At 43.3% G+C, this 23,692-nt stretch overlaps 1 protein-coding gene across 12 annotated transcripts in view; it reads right to left on the reverse strand.

Annotated features, from left to right (window-relative positions):
* PAK3 (p21 (RAC1) activated kinase 3) overlaps nt 1–23,692 on the reverse strand; it is a 278,956-nt gene that overhangs the window by 101,994 nt on the left and 153,270 nt on the right. The window contains exons 1-3 of one of the 12 annotated variants that reach the window (XM_017349812.4): nt 19,110–19,354; nt 17,905–18,010; nt 13,017–13,164 (exon numbers count right to left, since the gene is read on the reverse strand). The exons of 4 other annotated variants lie outside the window; for them this stretch is intronic. The gene's annotated coding sequence lies outside the window, so the exon portion shown is untranslated. Of the gene's footprint in view, nt 1–13,016; nt 13,165–17,904; nt 18,011–18,129; nt 18,268–19,109; nt 19,359–23,692 lie in introns of those variants that run through there. 7 more of the 12 variants (XM_089324120.1, XM_089324122.1, XM_089324119.1 and 4 more) reach the window with 7 other exon arrangements.

A 23,692-nucleotide genomic window follows, 5' to 3' on the forward strand; every position in this document is an offset into this window, starting at 1 on the left:
GAGATTCCAGTGGAAAGAATGGGTCATCAAAGAAGGAGGTACCTTTCTCTGAAGGGAGGAGAGAACTTCCACTTTGACCATGGCCTTGTCTAAATATGATCAGAGTCAGTGAACTCAGGGGGCTTCCATAGCCTTGGCAGCTCATGACAAGAGCCTAGGGTGATTACTGATGCCATAAACAAGAGTGTCAATTTGTTAAGTCAACAACAGGAGTCACTGTGCACTTACTCCTCATGTAGGATCTTTGTCCTTAGTGTGCTGTACATTGAGATTGAATGCTATAACTAGTACTCAAACAGTATTTTTCACTTTATGTTTCTGTGTGGGAGCAAACTGTTGAAATCTTTACTTAATGTATGCTAAACTGATCTTCTGTATATAAAGAGAATTGAAAATGAATCTTGATGTGAATGGAAGGGGAGAGGGAGTGGATAAGGGGAGGGTTGCAGGTGGGAGGGACGTTATGGGGGGGAAGCCATTGTAATCCATATTCTGTAATTTGGAAATTTATATTCATTAAATAAAAGTTAAAAAAAAATTCCCCATCTCTGATTCCCCACCCAAAACAACTGTTTTGCCTTGAAGAAAACTTCCTGTGGATAGAAAAACATATAAACCCAAAGCAATTCCTCTAGAAACCAAGAGCCTTATCAAAAGATGGCCTCACAGTTGAGTATGCTGACTTCCCCCATGGCTTTCTTGGTTCAAGCTTACACAAGCTCTTCATTTGCAGTCTGATGGATGCACCAAGTAGTTTGGTCCCCTTGCTGCCTATTACTTTGCTTGGTACAGCAGCCACAGTCTTCTTGAAGAAGAGATGATTCTTCATTGGTTCATGCTAGAACAGATTCATATACCAGCTCATGATCAGCATTCCTTCTCCAGTGCTCACTCTACATACAAGGTGAAGACTGCTATGTGCTTAAATGCTGCCATGGCCATAGGAAGCCCCAAAGCTTAGATAATAGAGCCTATCCCAGACCTCTGAAGAGATGACACTCTGAGTGGTAAGCTGCAGAAAATGCAGAAGCAATATTTGGAGCAAGAAGCTGGAGTCAGCAGGCCTGAGGGTGAATCAGACAGTACTTCCCAAATTAGTTCTGTGGAGCCTGGACTTAGAATATTGGGGATATAGAGAGGAGAGAAACTGTATCATTGTCATCACCATCATCATCATCATCATATGTGTGTGTAATATATATATATTATATATATATATATATAGAGAGAGAGAGAGAGAGAGAGAAATGTTTGTGCAGAAAATTATTTCTCCTTTAAGATTGAGCCAAAGTTCTTTATGTCATAGCACTCTCAATCATTCCAGGCAACCAACAGCTACTTTTATGTACATTAGCAGATCGTCTGGACATTCCCTCTTCTCTTAATAATGAGCGTATTATAGGCTAAACAACTGTTATCAGGAAGGTAACAGAAAAATATCTTATGTCAATCCATCATAGTTCCTCCAGCAAAATGTCAATTCATCCTTTATCTTGTTGATTTCTGGTTGACTTTCATTTCAAAGTATCCTAAGACTAAAACAGTGACCCTTTGAGGTTTAAGATAGTAACTCCAAGAATGCGATTATTTATTAAGTCTCCTTAAATAACCTATACGTGCATGCTTTCATTTACTCAAACAACATATACTTGCTGGTGTCTTTGTGCCAGCCACCATGCTGATGGGTGTAAAGAGATGAATAAGTGCCAAGCCCTAAGTAAGGTAACAGGTTTGAGCAGTCGCATTCATCTTTGGCTGAACATTATACATAAAATATATATCACATATATAGACAAAAATAGAACTACCAATCAAGTAAAGGTATGTGAATTGCAAAATGAAGAGTACTAGAAAGAAAGCAATTATAGTACCTCAGAGGAGAGTGAGATTCTCTTTGATTGACTGCTATCTATTATATGAAAAATTGGTGCCAATAATCATAAGAATGTGCTGGATAGTGTTTGAGAAAACACCACTACCTGACCTCATACCCTCATTCATAATAATTCTCAAAAACATTCATAGTCACCAGGTATTGTATCCAGTACAGGTGCATAAAAAGAGCAACAAATAAAGACCAGAAGACCCCTGTCTTCAAAGAGCTCAGAGTCTAGTGAGGAAAGCAGACATGCAGATGTATAATAAAAAGGCAACAAGATACAACAGAGGTAAGCATAAAATGCTTTGAAGGGTCAGAGCAGAGAGGTTAAGTGAAGTTACCATAGGAATTTGAGGATATAATACATGAGCAGGGCATGAAGGATAAGTGGGAATTCCCCAGGATTTAAGTCAGGATGCAGCAGATTGGTGTAAGATACTATTCAACAGTATATCTGACCCAGGAATACTCCAGGCATGCTACATTACTTTTGGGCCCCTGTTTCTACTGTGCCAAGTGAAGTTGATGCTGTATAAAGATGAGAAGGTATCTCAAACTTCTGGATGAAGGTCACCAGTGCAAGACTTGAAAGAGCTAGAACACTGGCTCCTGGTGAGCTACAGAAAAAAGGATCTGTATGGCCTGACACGAAGTATTTGCTAAAACTGTAGCCACAGATGAGTATAACTGATGTCTTTGAGGGAAATGTATTGGAAACATAATATTTGGAAAAAGAAATTCTCTTCTTAAGACTGGTTATGTGGTCTTGAATTCGTGGGTTGAATTTTCATTAGTAAGTCTTTTGTAAACAGTAAAGAATGCCTCTAACAAATGAAGAATATCTAATTTCAGCTCCACTTCTGGATTTTTGGGGATCTTGAGGAAACCATTACTCTTTGATAAATTCATTTACTCAACATTTATGCCATGTCTATTATGTGACAGACAGGCAGATGTTTTGGAAGAACAGGGGGAAAGGGGTAAGCTAATGCTACTCAGGAGGGTCAGAGAATATGGCACTTGAGCAGGGTATTGAAGGATAAATAGGAGTATGCCAGATTCTAGGGTGAGAGATAAACAGAGTCCCTGCCCTTGAAGAGGCTTCAAAAAATAATAGGTGTCAGCATGACAGCATGTGCAAAGATAAGAACAAATTGCCATACAAAGACAAGAGAGAGGGACCCCCAATAGCCTGAAGGAAGCTGCTACATAGGGTAGTATATTTGAATTGAATTAGGAAGAACAAGTCAAAAAATCATGGCGAGGCTATGTTACAAGCACAAGGAATGATGTATATTAAGCTCCAGACAAAGAAGAATGATAGAAAAAATGAGATCAGTAGAGAAAAATCAAGAAGTCTTCTAGGTTGGGACTGGCATTGTGGCACAGCGACACCTGTATCCCGCACCAGAGTACAGGTTCTAGTCCCAGCTGCTCTTGCTAATGTGTCCGGGAAGGTAGCATATGACAGCCCAAAGTACTTGGGCCTCTGCCACTTATGTGGGAGACCCAGATGGAGTTCTAGGCTCCTGGCTTCGGCCTGGCCAGCCCCAGCCATTTCAGCTAGTTGGGGAGTGAATCACCTTTGGAAGATCTATTTCCTCTGTCTCTCCCTCTCTGTCACTCTGCCCTTCAAATACATAAATAAATCTTTTTTTTTTTTTTTTAAAAAGTCTTCTGTGTCTTTCCACAGTATTGGGTTTCCTCCTGTCTATGTAAAGGGGCTTCAGGGAATGAGACAGCATAGAAAGGCTGTGAATTTAAGAACTATTATCTGAGTAACAATGTAGTAGATGTCTAAGGTTGAGATAGGGAACCTTTTTCCCATGAAATGAGATGTTCCAGGTAGCAACATAAAAATAATTTTGAAAAGTGACAGCACTAAGACAATGAGCCAGGGAAGGAAAAGCACATGAAATATGGGAATAGAAAGACTATCCAAGAGGGGCCTCTATTTTGAATATTTGCCAAAGATAGCAGGGATGCTAGGTTTGATTGGAGTAACTGGTCTCAGGACCCCTAATGGAATCTAGGTAAAAATAGCTTTCTATTACAAGAGGTTCAGGGGAGTAGTAGGAGAAATGGTTTGTATACACTTTCCTTTGTATTTGGCATGCCTCAGTTTCCATTATTGTGAAATTTGACTAACCAATTAGCTCACAAAGGTGACGAAAAAAACTGATGAAATTGGTGTGCTGATAACAAACATGAGTATGTTGGCATCTTCTTGTATGAGCAATCATTGGACAATCAATAATAATCATATTCTCAAAAGAGTAAGAATAACTTATTTTAATGTTTTGGCCTTTTTTTAATAACAAATTCATCTACATTTTTGTACAGACTATACCAACAAATACAATAAAATACCTGCAAATTCACCTCCAATATACTACTTTTCATAATAAACTTGCCTTTTGATGACCTTTGACTTTCCATGAACTTTTTGAGATACCCTCATATTTCTTTTTCTTTAAGATTTATTTTATTTATTTGAAAGGCAGAGTTACAGACATACATACACAGAGAGAGAGCTGCTGGTTCACTATGGTTGCAATGGCAGGGCATTGGCAAGGCCTAAGATAGGGGCCTGGAACTCCATCCAGGTTTCCCACATGGGTAGAAGGTGCCAAAGGACTTGGGCCATCTTCCACTGCTTTCCCAAGCACATTAGCAGGGATCTGGATTGGAAGCAAAGCAGCTGGGACTTAGACCATTGCTCTGATATGGAATACCCGCATCATAAGTGGTGGCTTAACCACTGAACCACGTGAGGCTCAAATATATTATTTTATATAAATCAATATACAAAGACGCGAGGATAGAAACAATGACACATTGGAAATCTCAGTAAAACTTAAATTAGTAATGTCTAGTGGGAAGCCAAATAAACATCTAAGCATTCTGTATTTGAGTGGTATCAACCATGCAGCATGTAATTAATGAAAAGTTGAAGGAAACTTCAATTCATGTGTGATGAAAAGAACCTCTCTAGCTGAATCCATTCCTCTTAATACATAAGGCAAAATTAGACAATATAATTGCAGCAGCCACTCTAACATTCATTTAGCATTATGAAGTTTTTCAGAAGAGAGTTGGCCATGTGGGTTGCAGATTTTAATTTGGAGGCCATCCATATGGGAAGATATGCAATTGTCCAGGAAGACTATACAATAAGGGAGAAGAAAAAACCTGTAGGAAACATCAACATCTAGGGGCTGGAAGAGGAAGAAGAACCAGTGCTTTCTGAGAAAGGTGTTCGAAGAGGTGGACCAAATGACTATGATGTCATGCAAACTGAGAGAAGAGTGCTTTATGTTCCAGAGGTCAAAAGTGCTCCTCTCTTCTTGTCCTCCCATTGTTTCCTTAAAGTTGACTAAACTTGATGTCTTGGAATTTTCATAATGGAAGAGAAATGGCCAAGTGGTACTAGAAGTCTGTTGATATGCTTCATCAGGTTTTAAGAATTTCCAGATTCTAGTCATTTAGTGCCACTGAAGCAGCATGAAGAGAACCACAAAGTTCAAAAAATTCATGGAAAATGTGCATTATGCAAAAATTATGCCTGGATCTCAAAAAACTTTTTGCACTAAAAGAAACTTATTTCATTGCCCGATGAATGTTTTGAAGTACCCTCAATATACCTTAAGAAAGATTTTCCTCTTGGTGGTGAATGGCAGCACTGTGGCTATATATCACTCAAACCTATTCTCAAGGGTACTCTTATGATATCACATGTGTTGCATTCTTGTGATGTACTAGGCATTGCATATGATACAGAAAATACAGTTCAACTAGTAGATAAACTTTAGAAAGCATTTAGATTTTTTACAAGGAGTATGCTTAATTGAAATAGTTCTTATTTGCCCAGTGTAACCTCAAAAGTCTCTGCCAACAAAATGCAAATATTCACTCTGGATTAGTACCTTAGCCTAGCTAATAAGCTGCATGACCCTGGCTACATTACTTGGCCTCTCTGAACCTATTTTTCATTTGGAAAAGGTGACCTCTTGACAAGAAGGTGGTAAGGATCAAACAATCCACATGTGTGAAATGTGTGGAAGTAATTTATGACATTCTACCAATACATTTTATGAATACTCCCACAGATTTCACAAGCCAAAACCAAAATCACCATCATCCACTGAGATCTTATCATGTTCTAGGCATCTGCTAAAAGTTACTAATATACAAGTTCATATATCCTGCATAACTACATGAAGTATTATTACTACTTCCATTCTACAGATGAAGGGGCTGTTGTTCAGAGACAGTCATTTGCCCAAGGTCATCGAGCTAGTAAGTGAAAGACTGTGATTATACAATCCTATGTCTGTGTGACTCCAAAGCCCACGCTCTTCTTTATGCTTCCTCAGTCACAAAATGTGTCATATGATATGACACATTCTCAGTTACTCACAGCTTTTGCAAGGACATGACTGTACCTAAAACTATGGGCAAGTGAATGGCACATCCACAGTCATGTTTGGGATGAAAGCCTAGAAATTAGCCAACCCTCTCCCTAAAAACAGGTATTCAATATTAGAGTCAGGGACAACTGAGTGTCTGTGGCTAGAGAGCTGGCCCACCAGTTCTACCAGCATCAGGATTCTCTTGTACTCCCACTCCTCTCAAGGGTCTGTAACACCTAAATTATCATGAAATATCACTACAGGGCCTGCCACCTTCAACACTGGCATCTCATATGCGCACCAGTTAGAGTCCTGGTGCTCCACTTCTGATCCAGCTCTCTGCTAACGTGCCTGGGAAAGCAGCGGAGGATGGCTCAAGTGCTTGGGCCCCTGCCACTCATGTGGGAGACCCAGATAGAGTTCCTGGCTCCTGGTTTTGGCCTGGTCCAGCCCTGGCTATTGTATCCATTTGGGGAGTGAACCAGCAGATGGAACATTTTCTCTCTCTCTCTCTCTCTCTCTCTCCCTTCCTCTCTCTTTCTGTAATTCTGTCTTACAAATAAAATTTTTAAAAAAAGAAACATCACTGCAATAGGAAGATAGATATGCCCTAATGTGACTTGGAAATTCTCCATGGGTTAATCTTATTTTTCACTAATCTTTATGAATTAAAACAAGCACTGATACCTAGCTTGTGGCAGAAACAAAGACTTAAAATAAGACAGGCACCAAGTCCTGTAAAAATCAGGCCTTTCTGCCTGTTATGAAGCAGACTGTCTCTCTGTTATCTCATAGTGCTGCCCCTTTGAAGGTGCCCATTTCAAAGGGTTGTGGTAATGATAATGAGATCAATTATTAAACATTTACTATAGAACAGATATTGTACTAAACTCTTTCATATGTTACCTCATTTCATACTCAACAATTCCATGAGGAAGGTGACATTAGTGTCACTCCCATTTTACAGATGAGGACACTGAGGCTTAAGGGGGATAAAGAATTCCTCAAGGTTACACAACCAGAAAGTGGCCAAAGTGGGATTCAAATACTGGTCTGCGTGACTCCAGAACTGGTTCTCCCATCACTTCTATCATCATGGAAGAAGGGGTTATTAAGCAGTTTGAAAAGTACAAAATATCATATAAATGCAATGCAGTGGGTCTTCTCACTTAGTGCTTTTTACTGAATTCAAGTGAATTCAGGCAAGTGCATATTCCCCTTCCTAAAATTTAGCTAGTCTTGTACATTGTATAAACTGCTTTGGAGAGTCTTAGGGTATTAGCAAGAAACCATCAAATGCAAAATTGCCTGGTGGTTTCTCTAAAGCCATCTTCTGGAGGAGGAGGTGGCTAAAGCTAGGGCCTGTAGCTCACTTTTCTTCCTCTACCTCAGACTCAATGACAACAAAGCTCTGCTCTGTGATCTTCTGGAAAGATGCCACAGCACTGTGGCTAAGCAAGAGGCCTATGAGGAAGTTTACTTTGGGAAGTGGCTTCACTAACCCCTAAGTGCTGTCCACAACCACCTGAGGGTCTTCAAGCCATTGGAGTTCGAAGACCACTGATTAAAGTCCACTGGAAAAGATCCGTCCAATTCCAACTCCAAGGCTATTTCCTTGTGCTACTCTTCCATGGTGACTGTATCTTTCTCAGACAAAGGAAATACCTCAGGAGCAAAGTGTCTTTCACCAGTTTGAATATCCCCCTGGGCTAAGCACTTCTGCAGGTCCCATACAAGATCCACACTCTGAGCTGGTGGTGCCACTGGAGTTCTGGGATTGAAGAAGACAGCAGGAGAGACACTGGATCTGTACTGACAACATATTGCCTCCCACTTTCTTTTTGATTTCTTAATTGTGCTTCACAAGTAGCTGCTTTGAGCCTAGCATTGAGCTACGCAGGAATTCAACTTGAGTATGATGATGTGGGTCCTGCTATCAAAGAAGTTCTCCATCTAATGGCAGAGGAGTGGTAGAAGTGGAGACAGAGGTTGGGTGATGGTCCAGAGTACAAGCACTTGCCATGGCATGCCAGACCCCTTACCAAATGGCAGCCTGGACACATTTTTGCACTCATTTTTCCTCTAGGAAGACTCCAGAAGAAAAAACCATGAACTAGAGACAGGCTCCTGCAAGGTGCTCTAAGGCTTCTAAATCTCTGGTGGTGCACACCTGTAGCCCCAGGCCCTTCATCTATGGGTTCACTCCCAGGTTTGTGCATTGTATTCTCTTGCAGGGAAATGTTCAATCTGTCTAGGGTGCAAATAACTTCCTTCAGCTTATCTTTACCCACGCCTACTGAGAAATCTCCTCCAGTAACGTGTGAGTCACAGCTGCTGAAATTTCAGTGAAGTCTACATATGCACATGTACATTCACAGTAGAAATTTATTTTATCATTCAGCTAGATCATTAACCTTTTCTTGAACATCACGTTCCAGGGACAATGGAGTATTAAGAAGATCTGGCTAGTTTCGAGGTGTCTGATGGAAGTAGCCTTGCCCTTTTCATGGGTGTAATCAGTAGCAAATTCTATATCATAAGCATAAAACCAAAGATAAGCAATTTTGCATATGAAATCATTCAGAATGCATAAAAGAACATTTTCTTCACCTTTCCTTCCCCTTGGGAAAGACATGGGATAAGTTAAGCCATAAGCATTCCAAAAAATAAACACATGAACTAAACCTCAACTTCTGTTGGACAGGATTGGCCAAATCTCTATTAGAGATGATCTCTGTGAAAGGAAACTATGTGGAAAGGATAGAAAACTTGATCTGTAGGTTTGAGCTCTGTTGCTTTAATCCTGCACATAAATTCTCCCTTCAGCTCTAATTCCCATTGCCACCCCAGATGAGACCAATACTCTTCCTTCAGCCACTGCATGTTAGAACACCTTTCGGCAGGGGTAAGGACAGCACTAGTAGCAAACAGCGAGAAAAGACTACAATTTTGATTATGAGCTATTGCCTACAATTGGGTGTACCACAGTGTGCGTTGTCAGTGAAAAATAACATGAATGTGGCAAATGTGAGTATAAGGAGCACGTGTAAGAGCTTTGAAATGTAGATGCGAGTGTGTGCATGAGACTGAGGGTCACACTAGTAAATCAATGTGAGTCAATGTGGATCAATGTGAGGGGCATAGGCCAGTGTCAATGTGAACATGTGTTACTATGAATGTCCATGTGAGAGTCTAGCAAAGTATACATAGTACTCTATGGAATAGTGTGTGACTGCATGAGCATATGGGTCAAGTATGAGTAAATTTATCAACATAAGTGAAGATGTGGCAGAATGAATATGACTGTAAGTAAATGTGAGTCTCTGTAGCCTGTAAGTACATGTGTGTATCTATGTGAGTTGACTGTTGCAATGTGAACAGTGTGTGTGTCAGTGTGGTGTACTACAGTAAACACAGGTAAGTGTGCAGGTCACAACATGTGCACTGGTTGAAGCAGTGGGAGTGACATTATGTCAGCATGAGAGTAGGAGAGTATGAAAATATGAGTGGATGCTAAATGTGATTATGCCCTTGTGAAAATCTGTGATACATGTGTAGGAATCTGTGTGTGAGACACTGAATATACATGAATGTGAGGGAGTGTGATTGTGTGTCTGTGGGAAAAAGTGGGAGTATGCAATTTTGAGTGTGTGGTTATGAATATGAGAGTGAGTATATGAAGATGTAAGAGTGTCAGTATGTGAGCATGGATGTGCAATGTGACTCCGTGCTAATGCGATTTTGTATGAGCATTGAATGTGATGAGCATATGTATGTATCAGTGTGTATCAATGTGAATATACCTGTGTTTAAGTTATTGTCTATGGCTATGAAAGGGTAGAGTGATAGTTTTCAGTGGCAATGGCTGAGTTTATGAAACATGTGTGCCTGATTGTATTATGGAGTATGTGCCTGTGAATTTATTGTAGAGTACAAGATGTTTCAGTGTAAAGGAGGTGTGTGCAAGACTGTGAACATGTGTCAAAAAGTATGCGTATAAGTGTGATTATCTGTGAATATGACAGGGCAAGACATGGATTCAGTGCTGCACATGAGTACAAGAGCATGATATTGAGAATATGAGGGCAAGTGGGTAAGATGGCATTTATAGCACAAACACACATAAACATGAACATATAAGCATATATGTACATGTGTGTCTCTGTGTGATGAACTGTGAATGTGAGGCAGGAAATAGTGATGATATCAGTGTAAGCACATTGGAGCAGATCAAATTGACTGTGTATATAGCTATGAGCATGAAAAACAGTTTGAGTATAGGCATTGTGGTAAATCAATGCATGTCTGTGCGTTTTGTGTGTGTGCGTGTGTGTAATTGTATAGAATTTTAGTGGGTAAAGGAAATTATATCATTTGAATGTGAAAGCATGGGACTATCAGTGTGGAACAACATTATAGAGTATCATGAGGTGTGAGTGGGTGAGAAAGGGAGGGGTGTTTGGCAGGGTGAGTGTGTGTCAGTTGGTAAAGGCAAATATATGAATGGTACTGTGTGGCAGTGTGAAAGTGCCTATATGTAGTACATCTGTAAATGTGATTGTGGGAGCTGGTGAGGGGGTAACAGTGATCATCACTATGAAGTTGCCCAGTGTGAAAAGTAAATGTGAACATCTGGTGGGAAGAATGGATGTGACTGAGTGAATGTATCAGAGTACACGAGTATGCTTATGAGACTGTGTGTATGTGTGTCAGCATGAAAAGTGTACCACAATAAGGTGAGATCCTAAAAACTCCAATATATGTCTTTCTTCCCAAAGCTGCAACATGTCTCCAGTTACAGGCAAGTTGCTTAGCTCCTCTCAACCGCTACCTCCCAGTTGGTAAAACAGTGATAATCATACTGAACTTGAGTTAGTAGTACTCATATAGTAACAAACAAAACCAATAACTAGAGGCTGGCATTGTGGTGCAGTAGATTAAGCTACTGCTTGCAATGCCAGCATCCCATATGGGCGCAGTTCCAGACCCAGCTGCTCCACTTCTGATCCAGCTTCCTGCTAATGTTCTGTGGAAAGCAGAAAAGATGGCCCAAGTGCTTGGGCCCCTGCCACCCATGTGGGAGAACCAACAGAAGCTCCTGGCTCTGGGCTTTGGGGTGGCCCAGCCCTGGTCATTGTAACCAGTTGTTGAGTAAATTAGTAGATGAAGACCTCTCTCTGTCTCTCTTCCCCTCTCTCTCTGTAACTCTGAGCTTCAAATAAATAAATAAATCTTTAAAAAAATAACTATTAGTAAAAAAAAATACCTCCCTTGCAAGGTTACTGTAGTAGCAAACGGTATCCTGCAAGTTTAGTGCCTAGCATAGGAGTGGCAACAGAAGATACTCTACAAATTATAGCTATTACTACAGCTGTCACAGAACACCCGAGAGCTAGCCAGTGGCTCACTTCTTATTTTAGTCAGTTCTAGTTACCTTCTGTCGGTCAAGGTCTATAGAAGATCTCCTACCAGAACACCTCTAGAAAGTTGGATGCGTCAGTATCAGTAAGGTTGTAATTTCATACCTTCAATTCCATGGCCAAAACTCTGGAGCTTCCCTTTCATGAGAAGGCATAACAGAAGCACCTGCTGCTGAGCTGCAGTTTTACCTTGTACTATAGGCCCAATGCCCACTCAGTATGAGAAGGAACTGCATCGCATATTCCTTGTTTGCTTTTGTTTAGTTGGTTTTTCTTGGTAGTTTTTTTTTTTATTTTGATTGTTCTTTTTTTTTTTTTAACTTGAGCAGCAGGAGAGATGTCCAAATAGCTTACAAAGAGACAGGGGAACAGGGAGATAGCAAGCTACATACAGGTAGCTGAAGTACAGAGTATAGCAACAGAAGGCCAGAAAGAGAAGCCGACCAAAGAAGTTATAATGACTGCCTTGGAGGCAGACAAAGAGACCTGTAGACAATTCGAGAGACAGACTTTGAGAAAACTGAGAGAAGTGCAGAGGAAGAGGGAAAGGCCAAACGTGCAAAGCTGCCAGTAAACTGTCAGGCATGTATAAAGGAGACTGGAGACTAGAGACTTGTCAGTTCTAGTCCTTGCCCATGAAGTGCTTACAGTCTAGTTTATCTGCCCAGATGAATAATCCAGAAACTTTGTGAGACTTATTGAAGTCAGTAGAGAACCAAGTGCTGCCATACTAAAGACCCAAGTGCTATCAGGGAGCTGGTAGAGGAAGCGCTATTGGAAAGCTAGTAGAAGGAAGGTTCCAGAGGGCTAAAACTAAGCCTGCTAGGCCCAGAGGCAGAGATGGGTGGGGTACGAGTACACTTTGAATAGGGAGGAAAATTTTATAGGGCAGTAGAAATCACAGGAACTGATTGGTGAATTTGTGGCATGTGGTTGAAATGCCACTTAGACATCAGGAAAGGAGGAGAAAAGGAAATGACAGCTTGATGGGAAGCATGTCTGTGTTACACTGAAGCTCTTAGATGGTGCTTGACATTTGCAAAGGACTTGGCAATGATTGTTACGTTGTTTTTCCTCCTCACCCCAAGATGTAGGTCAAGGCTGTTATTCCCATAATTAGAGATGGGGAATCAAGAGACCAAGGGCATCTTTACTGAGCAAAATGCACTAGAATGAAGGGGCTATGCCTTGGGGCCTTGCTGGTGAGGCCTAAGCAGAGTTTTGATGTCAAGAACTCTGGTGGAAAGGCAGCATTTACCTGAAGTTAGCGATTCCTAACTCCCTGCCCTGGCATTCATTACTCACCTCACACCGCCACAGCTGCAGGACCTCAGCACAGGTGGGTGTTGGCCATGAGCAAGGGCCGGGCTGGCTTCAGCTCTGATGGACTCTGTGCTGGGCACACCAGCTGCCACAAGATGCAAGGACTCAGCTGCTCTTTCTTGGGGGAAACCTGCCAAGAGAAGCATCGTGGGGAGAGGAAACCTCTTTCCTCACCTGCTACTACTCCCTCATCCAACCCCCTGCCCAACATCACATACACACATATACACACACACACACACACACACACACTATAGTGAGTTTCAGAAAACCCCTGAAGGAGGCCAGAGAAGGATAGAAAAAAAAAAAAAAACAATGATGAGCAGGATTCCAGAAAGGGCACTAAAGTTGGAATTGAGAGACAGGAATTTCAAGCTGAGAACTGCTCTTCGCCATTTCTCCCACTGTTAGCCTGCTGGCTGTGGGGTGAAAAAGACCTACCCTAGTTGTTTTGGACATGTATGGGGAGGACAAAATCAAAGAAGATGGGAAATATTTGCAGGACCCACCTAATCTGGGAGAATTTTACATAATTACAGGAGGCAGCAGGGTCCAGTATAAGAGGAAACAGCGGTGGGTGGCAATGTAGGTGGACTGAGATTATGGGAGCTTCCTGATGACCTGGCACTGCAATTCAGTTCCTTTTATCCCTCAAGTCGAAGTCTCCACCTCCATTTGCATGCCCCCTCCCACCAACCCCTTGCACCAAGAAGGAGGGACACATGTCTGCCTCCCAAGCAATAGCACTCCTGAGGTCCCCTATTTTGCTGTCGTCTCACAGCTGCTGAGGGTTTCCACCTCTAGTCATAATTGGACTCTACCTCTACCTTCCTCCTATCCTTACCACAGGGATGTCTTCCACAGTCTTCCCCAGACTTCTTAGGCTGAATATACAGTTTGTTGGTGGTAGTTTGGTGATTAGTAACCCTACGCTCCCTATGGAGTTTTCCTTGGCTAACTAGGAAGGACACAGAGTCTCTTTAAACCCTCCATTTGCTACCTTTTCCCACAATCACTTGAGGCTCACAAGGGCGGAGGCTGAGCCTCCCTTTGTGGGACCCCAAAATCTGTAATCCTTCCTACTTGGCTGCCCTCCTCCTCTTTCCATGGTGTTTATCCTCAAAGAAAAGCAGTAATTCCCAATATGGCAGTATCCAGGTGGACCTGTTTCACTAGCTCGCATGCATGCCAGAATGCACAGGGTCCTCATCCAAAAAGAGGGATGGATAGATATTAAAAAGGTGCAGATAACAAAATTGAAACCTTAGGGAGCCAAGAATAGCTGTGTGGTCTCCAATTCCCCCTTCTTGAATAAAACACTAAGCCATACCCTGGGTGTGCCTCTTGCTCTTGGGCAAGATTCCAAGACACGTCTGTCCCCCAGTGTCCCTGGCATTCCCTATGTGCTTCCCACACGCACACTTGAAGCAGCCTTTCCAGATCCCACCCACTGCGCCACTGAGTGGTGTACCCACCCCCATCCCTCACTGCATGAGCTCACCCTTCCAGAGGGTGGTGGGGAGGAGAGGAGCAAGGGCTGCCAAAGCCCCAGAGAGGGGTGGAGCTTTTAGAGGACACCAGAAGAAGAATAAGCTCAAGAAGTCCCCTGCCTATCCCTGAGGCTGAAGGCTGGCTGGGGAGGCAGTATCCACCCATAAGGGTGGGAAACAATGCTGCATTATGTGCCTGTATCACGTTGTGCGTCTATACTGCCATGTTGCGCACCTGCCCCTCAGCCTCTTAATGCAGATTGGGACAACGATCAGTGTAGACATCTTGTACACACCCAATCCCACTCCCTGCCACCTGTCACCTTTTTGCACCCCAGCTTTCTCTCATAATCACTGTCTGGGGACTAGGGCTGGCCTCTTGGGGTGGAGGTATAGGGAAGCTGTGGACAACTATTCTCCCTACCACAGAGCCTTCTCATGGCAAGTGCCTTGCCCAGCACTAAAGATGTCTGGAAAAGGAGTTGAAGAATCTTTTTCAGATCCAAAGGAGAAAATGATCCTAGGGTGAAGGGATGGCTTCCTCTCTGAACCTGCCCTTATGTGATAAGGACTTGAAGGAAGCAGAAGTTGTGTGAATTTTTCCTTCAATCTGGATGGAAGGACTGGAGCGCTTCTCCACAGGGAGAATCAGCTGTACAAGGGCATGGCACTCAGGCTGGGCCATGGGATACGCAAATGGCTCTGTCAAAGGTATCCCTATTGTGGTCGCTAGAGGGCACTATTGTGATGACGGTTTGGCCTAGTGCCTCCTTAGGGTGCAGAATTTCAGAGTCTACTGGGCTCAGGGGCAGATGGGGTAGAAAGACTCAAAGGAAAATATATCCAAAGCCAGGCTTTCCCTTCACCTTCACCCCATGTCCTTCCACTTTTGAGACTGAATTAGGGAGTAAGGGCTGCTGGTGAATATCTACCACCACCTCATTCCCTCGGAATGTACAAGATATGCATGCATGCATGCACACACATACATACACACACAGAGAGATCTTTTCAGGGACTTGGTTATCCCTTGGGTCCTTAGAAGACTGTCAACTTGGACTTCTCTTTTTACCCCAGTTCCCATTACATGAAATAAAAGCCACAGTGCTGAAAGGGATGACATGTGTGTAATGGCTCTGGGGTAGATAGTTTTATATTGTTCTCCTTCCTCTCCCCCTCCACCACCACCACATCTCCAAATTAGTGGGCATACAAAAGGGAATATAAAATAAAGGAAGATTTGTTGGAGGGGAGAAGGTTGTACTTTGGTGGACCTATTTTCACTACCAAGAATAAATGGATCAACTTCCTAAAAGGTCACTACCATCTTAGAGGCCATCTGTTCCTAGTCCATCCTTTGAAAACCAAGAAAATCAAGGCCAGAGAGGGACCGACGCACGCAAATCAAAATGCCTGACTTCTGACTTCTCAGGGATTGTTCTACCCTAGTTCCCAGTCCTCTAGCCCCCTAAAAATTCGTTTCTACAAATCCAGCCCCTTTCCATTACACAGAAAAACCCCAGCATCCCCCTGTACTGAATGGGTTCTAAGACTGTTCCATTCCATCTCAGCAAGTAAGCCTCTCTGCAACTACACCTCTGTAATGATTTCCTCTCTCTAAATTGTTCATTTCTTTTCCAGTCTTCATGATCTATCCCCCCCATTTTGCTTCTCAACCCCTAGACTCAGCTGCAAGAGCACCATTTTGCCCCTCATTGCATCCCCTGAGTGCAGTGTGGATTACCCCAACTTGCAGATAATTGACCGAATGTGCAAATCAGTCACGGATCTATTGCATTGATTAACATTTCCAATTAAACTCCAGTTAGGCTGTGTATATTAGTGACTCAAGTAATCATCGCCTATGTAAATGCAAATTCCTTCCATAGCTGCAGAGTAGGGTAGGAAGCGACGCATTTCTGGGAGGAAAAGAAACAGACTGAACAGACTGCTAAACCCGGAGGTTCATCTGGTTCTCCAGTACCCCGAAATCAGAGTTTAAATGTATGGCTGTTAATTGGTCTGAGGCTTGGGCATCACACCTGAAATGGAGGACTCGCGTCCCTCGTCAAGTTCATTCCTGCCCCCTACTGGAAAAGCTGTGTAGTGCCGAGTTGGCAGGAGAGTCCACCTAGGTCCTGCAGAGGGAACCGCCTAGTCCCAAGCAGGTGGGGGTGGGAGGTCAGCAAGCCAGCAGTACAGCTGAGACTTAAACTGCTCCCTAGATGCCCAGACAGAGAACTGCACTTACCTTCCAGGGTAGGGGTTTTCTGCCACCTCCCGTACACAGGGTCCCGCTGGCCCCCGAGGACGGCTATTTTGATTTTTTTTTTTTTCAGGAGGGGCATTTCAATTCACCTTAGCAAACCCATGTAAAATTAAAGCCATCAATCTGCCTAGGCCAGAGTCACGGGTCTCCCACTCCCATTTGGGGCTCTGCCCTCCACCAGCTCATCTCCTTATCCAGGAGGAAGTGGCTGCACATCAAGTTGCTTTTCTTTCCCTTGCTTAGGCCAGTGGGAAGGCTATGGATTCCCTCAACAGCTAGTTCTCATTCTTGGCCCAACCACAGCTGCCTCAATCATCAAAATGTGCTCATCTCATCAGGGAAATCAGGGCTTTGGGCTTTATGGGAAGATGATGGCTTTACATACATGTCTCTCTGGCTTTTCTTGTCCCTACTGCAACTTATCCTACCTACCCCATCTGATCCCACTTACTCCATATGATTTCTAAATTTGATTTTTTTTGGGGGGGCTTTGACCTCATTAGTAACTTCGCCTCTGACCTTGTATTACAATCTCTGATGGCACCGCCTCCCCATCCCTGCATTTATTCCTCATCCCCCTCACCTGTCACAGCAACAACCCACCTTCCCCCAAGACCTCAGCAAACATGTTTGCTCTGTAAACTACTTGGATCTATGACCAGGAAATTCTGTACCATACAGGGATGGTCAGCTGGTGACTATGTTCCTAGGATGTTATGCTCCCTTGCCTGTATTCCCATTGCACAGGAGTCTCCTGTCTCTGTTCAGGTCTCTCCTCCAAGGTCTACTTGCTTGTCCGAAGGCCTGGAGGATATGCTCCTTGACATCCTCAAGGTCTTGCTGGCCTTGGGATTCTCAGCTGTCGACTTTTACCCAGCATACCTCCCAGTGTCTTTGCATCTTGCTTCTTGCATGAAAATGGAGGGGTCTGATATTTGGGGTCCAGAAACCGAGGTTTATGTGGCTGTCTCCAAGCCCCAACCAATTTACCACCCATTACCATATTCAGCCCTTTTGCCCAAAGATGCCCCTGACTGGGCAATTCAAGTACCAGATCACGGATCCTGCCCAATTATGACGTTGCAAATAGCCTAGTGAAAACCGCACTGACCTTTATACCATGCTCATCCCAGAACTGGGCCACAGTGTTTTCACCAACAGGAATGGGCCTCCTTCTGTTCCAACACCTCAGTCATCCAGTTGGCCTGGATTTGAGTCTGCAAAACCATGAGGGGAGCAAGACTAACATGGCTAAAGTCTTCCCTGCTGAAAGCCATTTAAAAACAAATTGCAGTACAACCGCCCCCATCATGCTTCCCAAAGCCAAGCCACTCACCCTTCTCTCCTTCTCTTCTACAGACCACAGTCCAGAACCCTCAAGTCCAGAATCTGGAACTGGATTCTGGAAGGTGGGTTTGGGGGGTGGGGAGTGAAAGACAAGTGGGCCCTGTGGCTCCCTCCTCAGGAAAACTATCCTCCCCATGGATACTGCCACTTCACCCCTTAAACAACACAGAGGGAAGAGAAAACTGTCAGAGTCAGAATCGAAAATGTTCAGTTGGCCCCGAAGTGCGGCAGCAATCTTGTCAGAGCCAGTTCAGAAACTGAGGGGGGCGGTGGAGATAGTGCACCCAATGACCTCGCTCCCCAGACAAAGACAGAGGAGGCCAACGGAGGGACCCTTGGTTTCTAGGGCCATTTATTGCATCACTTCAGTTCCCACAGGAGAAAAAAAAAGAGTCCTCATGTCATTACCATCCCCCCACCAAAAAAAAGGGGGATAGGGATAAAGAAAAATAAAAGCTAGGGGCAAAGGCACGCGTTTCAAAAAATCGTCACTTTTTCTGTTCTGTTGGCTCCAGTAGGGCTCTTCAGCCGTGGACTTGGCTGGAGCGCGGCCACACCCCCTCCCCTTCCCGGGGATGGGGGGTGGCTGCTGTCACGGCTACTGTGGCTGGGGAGGGGGTGCGGGAAGAAGGTAAAGACTTACAGGCTGACGTAGCTTTCAGAGCTGATTCTGCCTCAAGCGGCCCAGGCCCCATTAAGCGAGTCTAGGGTTTGCCCAAGCGAAGAAGCCCAGGCCCTCCGGGAACGGCCCGGACACACCCACTTGTCCGCGTTCACGAACCAGGATCATGCAAAGTGCGCTCTTGGTCTCAGGGCTCCCGGGGAGCCATGTAGGAGACTCGAGGCGAGGGCTCCGCGGTAGCGTGAGGGGGCCTGGCAAGGCAGAACATCTGCCCAGCATTTTCGCAGAGGCGCCAGCCGTCCCCCCTCCCCCGAACCAGCCCGGGAGCCGGGACTCGCGGGATTTACCTGCCACGGTTCAGCCACCCCGTCAAGACCTTTCCTCTACCTCCGAGCGCTCCTGCAGCCGGGGCTGGGGAGCCGCAGCCCCGCGGCCGCAGCCGCAGCCCCGGGCCCAGCCCGCTCAGCCCGGCTCTAATCCCACCCCCGCACACTGGCTCCAGGCAGGGAGAAGCTGCGGCCCCGCGGTGCGCGATCCCAGGCTGCTCGCGGCCACAGCTGCCCGCCCGCGGTAGGGCTCCTGCTCGGCAACCGCTCCCTAGCCCTTGTCTGCTATGACGTCACCCGGGCTCTGCACCGTACCTAGGCCAATCAGATGGTGAGCATAAAACTAAAATCGCCCTGAGTGGGCTACTGGGGACCAATCTTTTGTTTCCAGGCAGGAAGCGCCTGGGAGGGGGGAAAACTGAAGGGGAGGGGAAAGGAGAGGGAAGGGGAAAGGAGATGGAAACTTCTACACAGTCAGGGTTGTCTAGACGGAGGTGGGGCCGTCAAGAATGAGGAGCACGGGACTAGAGAAGGGGTGGGGGCATTTATGTGTTTTCCTTAACTGCCCCCTTAGGAAGACTGGGCTCTCTGATAAATTTTCAGAGCAGGAAATCTATCCAGCTACAGGGGCATACTTGCTAAGGGGGAAATGGTTTGGATTTGGGACACCACCTGTCAGGCAAGCAGGTGACGTTGGTGGAGTCTCTAGAGTGCACAGAAAACTCCAAGAAGCAGACTCAGCAGTGGGGTTCAGAGAAGGCAAATCTGCATAGGGAAGATGCTATTCTGCACAGGAAACGCAGCACGTTTCAAAACAGAGCATTACACAAAAACAAACCAAAAAAAAAAGAATTAATCTGTGCATACTTTGATGAACGTGATTGTATACACCTTATGTATGCTTTTTTTTTTTTTTCACTAAAACGGGATTCTCCATGTCCATCCTTTCCCCCCAAATCTTCAATGGCTTCTCTTCTTTTTAGGGCACAGTTCAAATGTATTTTAGAATTTTTTAGAAAAAAATAGTATTGCCCAAAAGCCTTCTAAAATATCAAATCATCCTTTGCTACTTCAAAATCCATACTCCCCAGGATTTGGCTATATTATGTAAATTGTGGTAAATCCCTGGAAGGAAAGAGTAGATTGTCATTAAAGAAAAAAGTTAAGTAAAACAAAGAGTAAGCCATTCAGATTATAACAGTGTAAAATATGCCTTCAGAAAATAATCATAAAATTGCTTCAATCAGTAAGACTATGGATGATTTTCCTCTCCACTTTGAAACTTTAATAAAGACAAATATATCCTCACATACTTGAATGGTCAAAATGGGTAATGACCCTTCCTCATGCACTTTTATTCAATTTTCTCAACACTACGTAGCATCCAGCAATCATTTCTCTGTCATGCCAGCAAAACAAATTCCAAGACCAAGAGTGAAATAAAATATCTGCCCAGAGATCTTTAAGAAAAGTCTTATAATAGATCCCCAGATCCACCAAAAAAGAACATCCCAGGCAAATGAAGAATGGGATGCTTCCCTTGGACTAATTCATTTTAAATTCTGATGATACAGAGAACTGAAAAAAAGAGCAATGGCCAGGGCTGGCATTATGGCACAGCGGGTTAGGCCATGGCTTGTGATACTGCCATCCCATATGGGCACCGGCTTGAGTCACAGCTGTTCCACTTCCAGTCCAGTTCCCTACTAATGTGCCTGGGAAAGTAGTGGAAGATGGCCCAAGTGCTTGGGACCCTGTCACCCACATGGGAGACCCAGATGGAGTTCCAGGCTCCTTGTGGCCATTTGTGGAGTGAATCAGTAGATGCGACATCTCTCTTTCTCTCTCTCTCTTTCTCTCATGCTGCCTTTCAAATAAATAAATAAATCTTTTTAGAAACCCAACTCGATCTGTGACAAAACAGGAAAGAGAGAGGCAAAGACTAAGTGAACTGATATAATCTAGACTGTTTTTAATGGGTCAATTAGCACATTTTATTTTCCTTAATTAAAATATATATTTATGCATACATAAGTATTACATAAACATTGTAGAAAGTGGCAGAGATGGGATTTGTATCTAAGTCTCCCTAAGTCCAAAGCCCATGTTTTTTCTAACATGACACCATATATTCCTGCTAAGAATCAAATATGGTTCTACGCTACTGATTTTGTTAAAACACTTACAAGAGACAGCCTACACATTGAGGAAAGTATTTGTAAACTTTATTTGAAGAACAATTGATATCCAGTATATATAGGAAATTCAAGACACTTAATAACAATGAAACAAACCAATTAAAAAGTGAGTAAATGATCTGACTAGAGATTTCTCGAAATAAGAAATACAACAAATATATGATAAAATGCTCAGCATCGTTAACCATCCAGGAAATGCAAATCAAAACCACAATGAAGTAATCTCGCCCCAACTAGAATGACTTTTATTAAGAAAGAGCAAAAACAACAAATGCCAGTGAGGATGTGGAGAAAAGGGAACTTTTATACATTTTTGGTGGGATTCTAAACCAGTACAACCATTATGGAGAGAGGTATAGAGGTCTCTCAAAAAACTAGAGATAGATCTAACATAGGATCAAGCCATCGCACTTCTGGGTATATATCTAAAGTAAATGAAATCAGATATCAAAGAGGTAACCACACTTCCATATTCACTGCAGGACTATTCACAATAGCCAAAATATGGAATCAACCTAGGTACCTCTTAACAGATGAATGGATAAATAAACTGTGGTATATATACACAACAGAATATTATTCAGCCATGAAAGAGAAATGAGATCTTGTTATTTGCAGCAAAATTGATAGAACTGGAGGACACTGTGTTAAGTGAAATTAGCTAAGACACAGACAAATACCACATGTTGTCTTTCATATGGGGAAGGCCAGACCAAAATAGTGAACTGAATGTAGAACAGTGATTACTAGAAGTTGGGAAAAGGGCAGGGTGGGGGGGTGGATAGAAGGAAGTTGGATAATGGGTATCTAAACACAGGAGGAAGCAATGCGTTAACGTGTTGCACAGCACAGTAGGGTGACTGTAGTTCACAATAACCTATTGTATATTAATGAAGAACTAGGAGAGAGAAGCTCGAAAGCTCCAAACATAAAGAAATGATGAGATGAAATGCTAATTACTGTGATTTCATCAGCACACATTATATAAATATCTTTATATATCACACTGCATGCCCATAAATATAGATATATAATTATTACGTGTTAATCAAAAATGCAGAAACCTCTGTAGGAGATAAGAAATTATAAAGTAAAATTATAAAAACGCATACTTGCTTTAATAAAGCCTACTAAACAAGATTGATTTTTAAAAAATTATCTTTTAATTCAGTTTTCCACAAACCTTTTGTTTAACAAAAAGATTTATTTATTTACTTAAAATGCAGAGTGACAGAGGGAGAGATAAAAGAGAGGGAGAGAGACAGACGGAGACAGAGAGCAAGTGTGCTTTCATCCACTAGTTCGTTCACTCCACAAATGCCACCAACAGCCAGGGCTGGGCCAGGCAGAAGCCAGGAAACTAGAACTTAGTCTGGGTCTCCCACGTGGGTGGCATGGTGTTTGTCTTCTAATGCAAAAATGCCTTGCACCCTCCCTCTCCAATCCTTGATTAACAGGTTGAAATTGGTATGGTTCTGCTTCTGATGATTTTACAGATATCTTTTTAATTAACTTTGGAGGTAAAAAAAAAATCCACATCATATTGATTTTTTTTAACATCATGGTAAAAGTAACCTAAAAACATCATTGATCTAAATGAATGTAATTACTTAATGTTAACATCTCTGATTTGTAAAATGTTGTTTGGGTTATTTCCAACAAGGAAAGTTTTTTAAAAAAGTAATACAAATATATAACTGGATTTTCCTGGGCAACAATTTAGCCTGAGTCTTCGAGGCTATTGATTTAAATTGTAATTAAGAGGTATTTGATTTCACTCTAAAGCTCCTATATATCTCAGCTATAACTCAGAGCTATTTATGCAGTCAGCGTATATGGTTATTTAAATGTTCCGTGTGTGTATTTCCTCTCTCCTGATGATTATAGAAACTAGCATAATGCCAAAATTCTATTAGGTGCTTGACAAATTAAAGCATAGTGATATCATAGAAAGAGGACAGAATGCATGCTGAAGCTTTGCACAAAAGACTTGCATCTTCCTGAGAAAGGGTGATAACCTATATTATACTTGATACCAAAAAGCAGTCTTTACTATCATCGTGGTTTTTTTTTTCTCCAAGAATGTAGGGCAACTGCATGGGAACTTTCATGGAAGAGATTCTAGGTTGAAATAGGCCGGCGCCGCTGCTCAATAGGCTAATCCTCCACCTAGCAGCACCGGCACACCAGGTTCTAGTCCCGGTCGGGGCGCCGGATTCTTTCCCGGTTGCCCCTCTTCCAGGCCAGCTCTCTGCTGTGGCCAGGGAAGGCAGTGGAGGATGGCCCAAGTGCTTGGGCCCTGCACCCCATGGGAGACCAGGAGAAGTACCTGGCTCCTGCCTTCGGATCAGTGCGGTGTGCCAGCCACAGCGCGCCAGCCGTGGCGGCCATTGGAGGGTGAACCAA

This window comes from Oryctolagus cuniculus, chromosome X (genome assembly GCF_051225735.1).
Source record: "Oryctolagus cuniculus isolate XC-2025 breed Fujian yellow rabbit chromosome X, ASM5122573v1, whole genome shotgun sequence".
Taxonomy (NCBI): Eukaryota; Metazoa; Chordata; class Mammalia; order Lagomorpha; family Leporidae; genus Oryctolagus; species Oryctolagus cuniculus.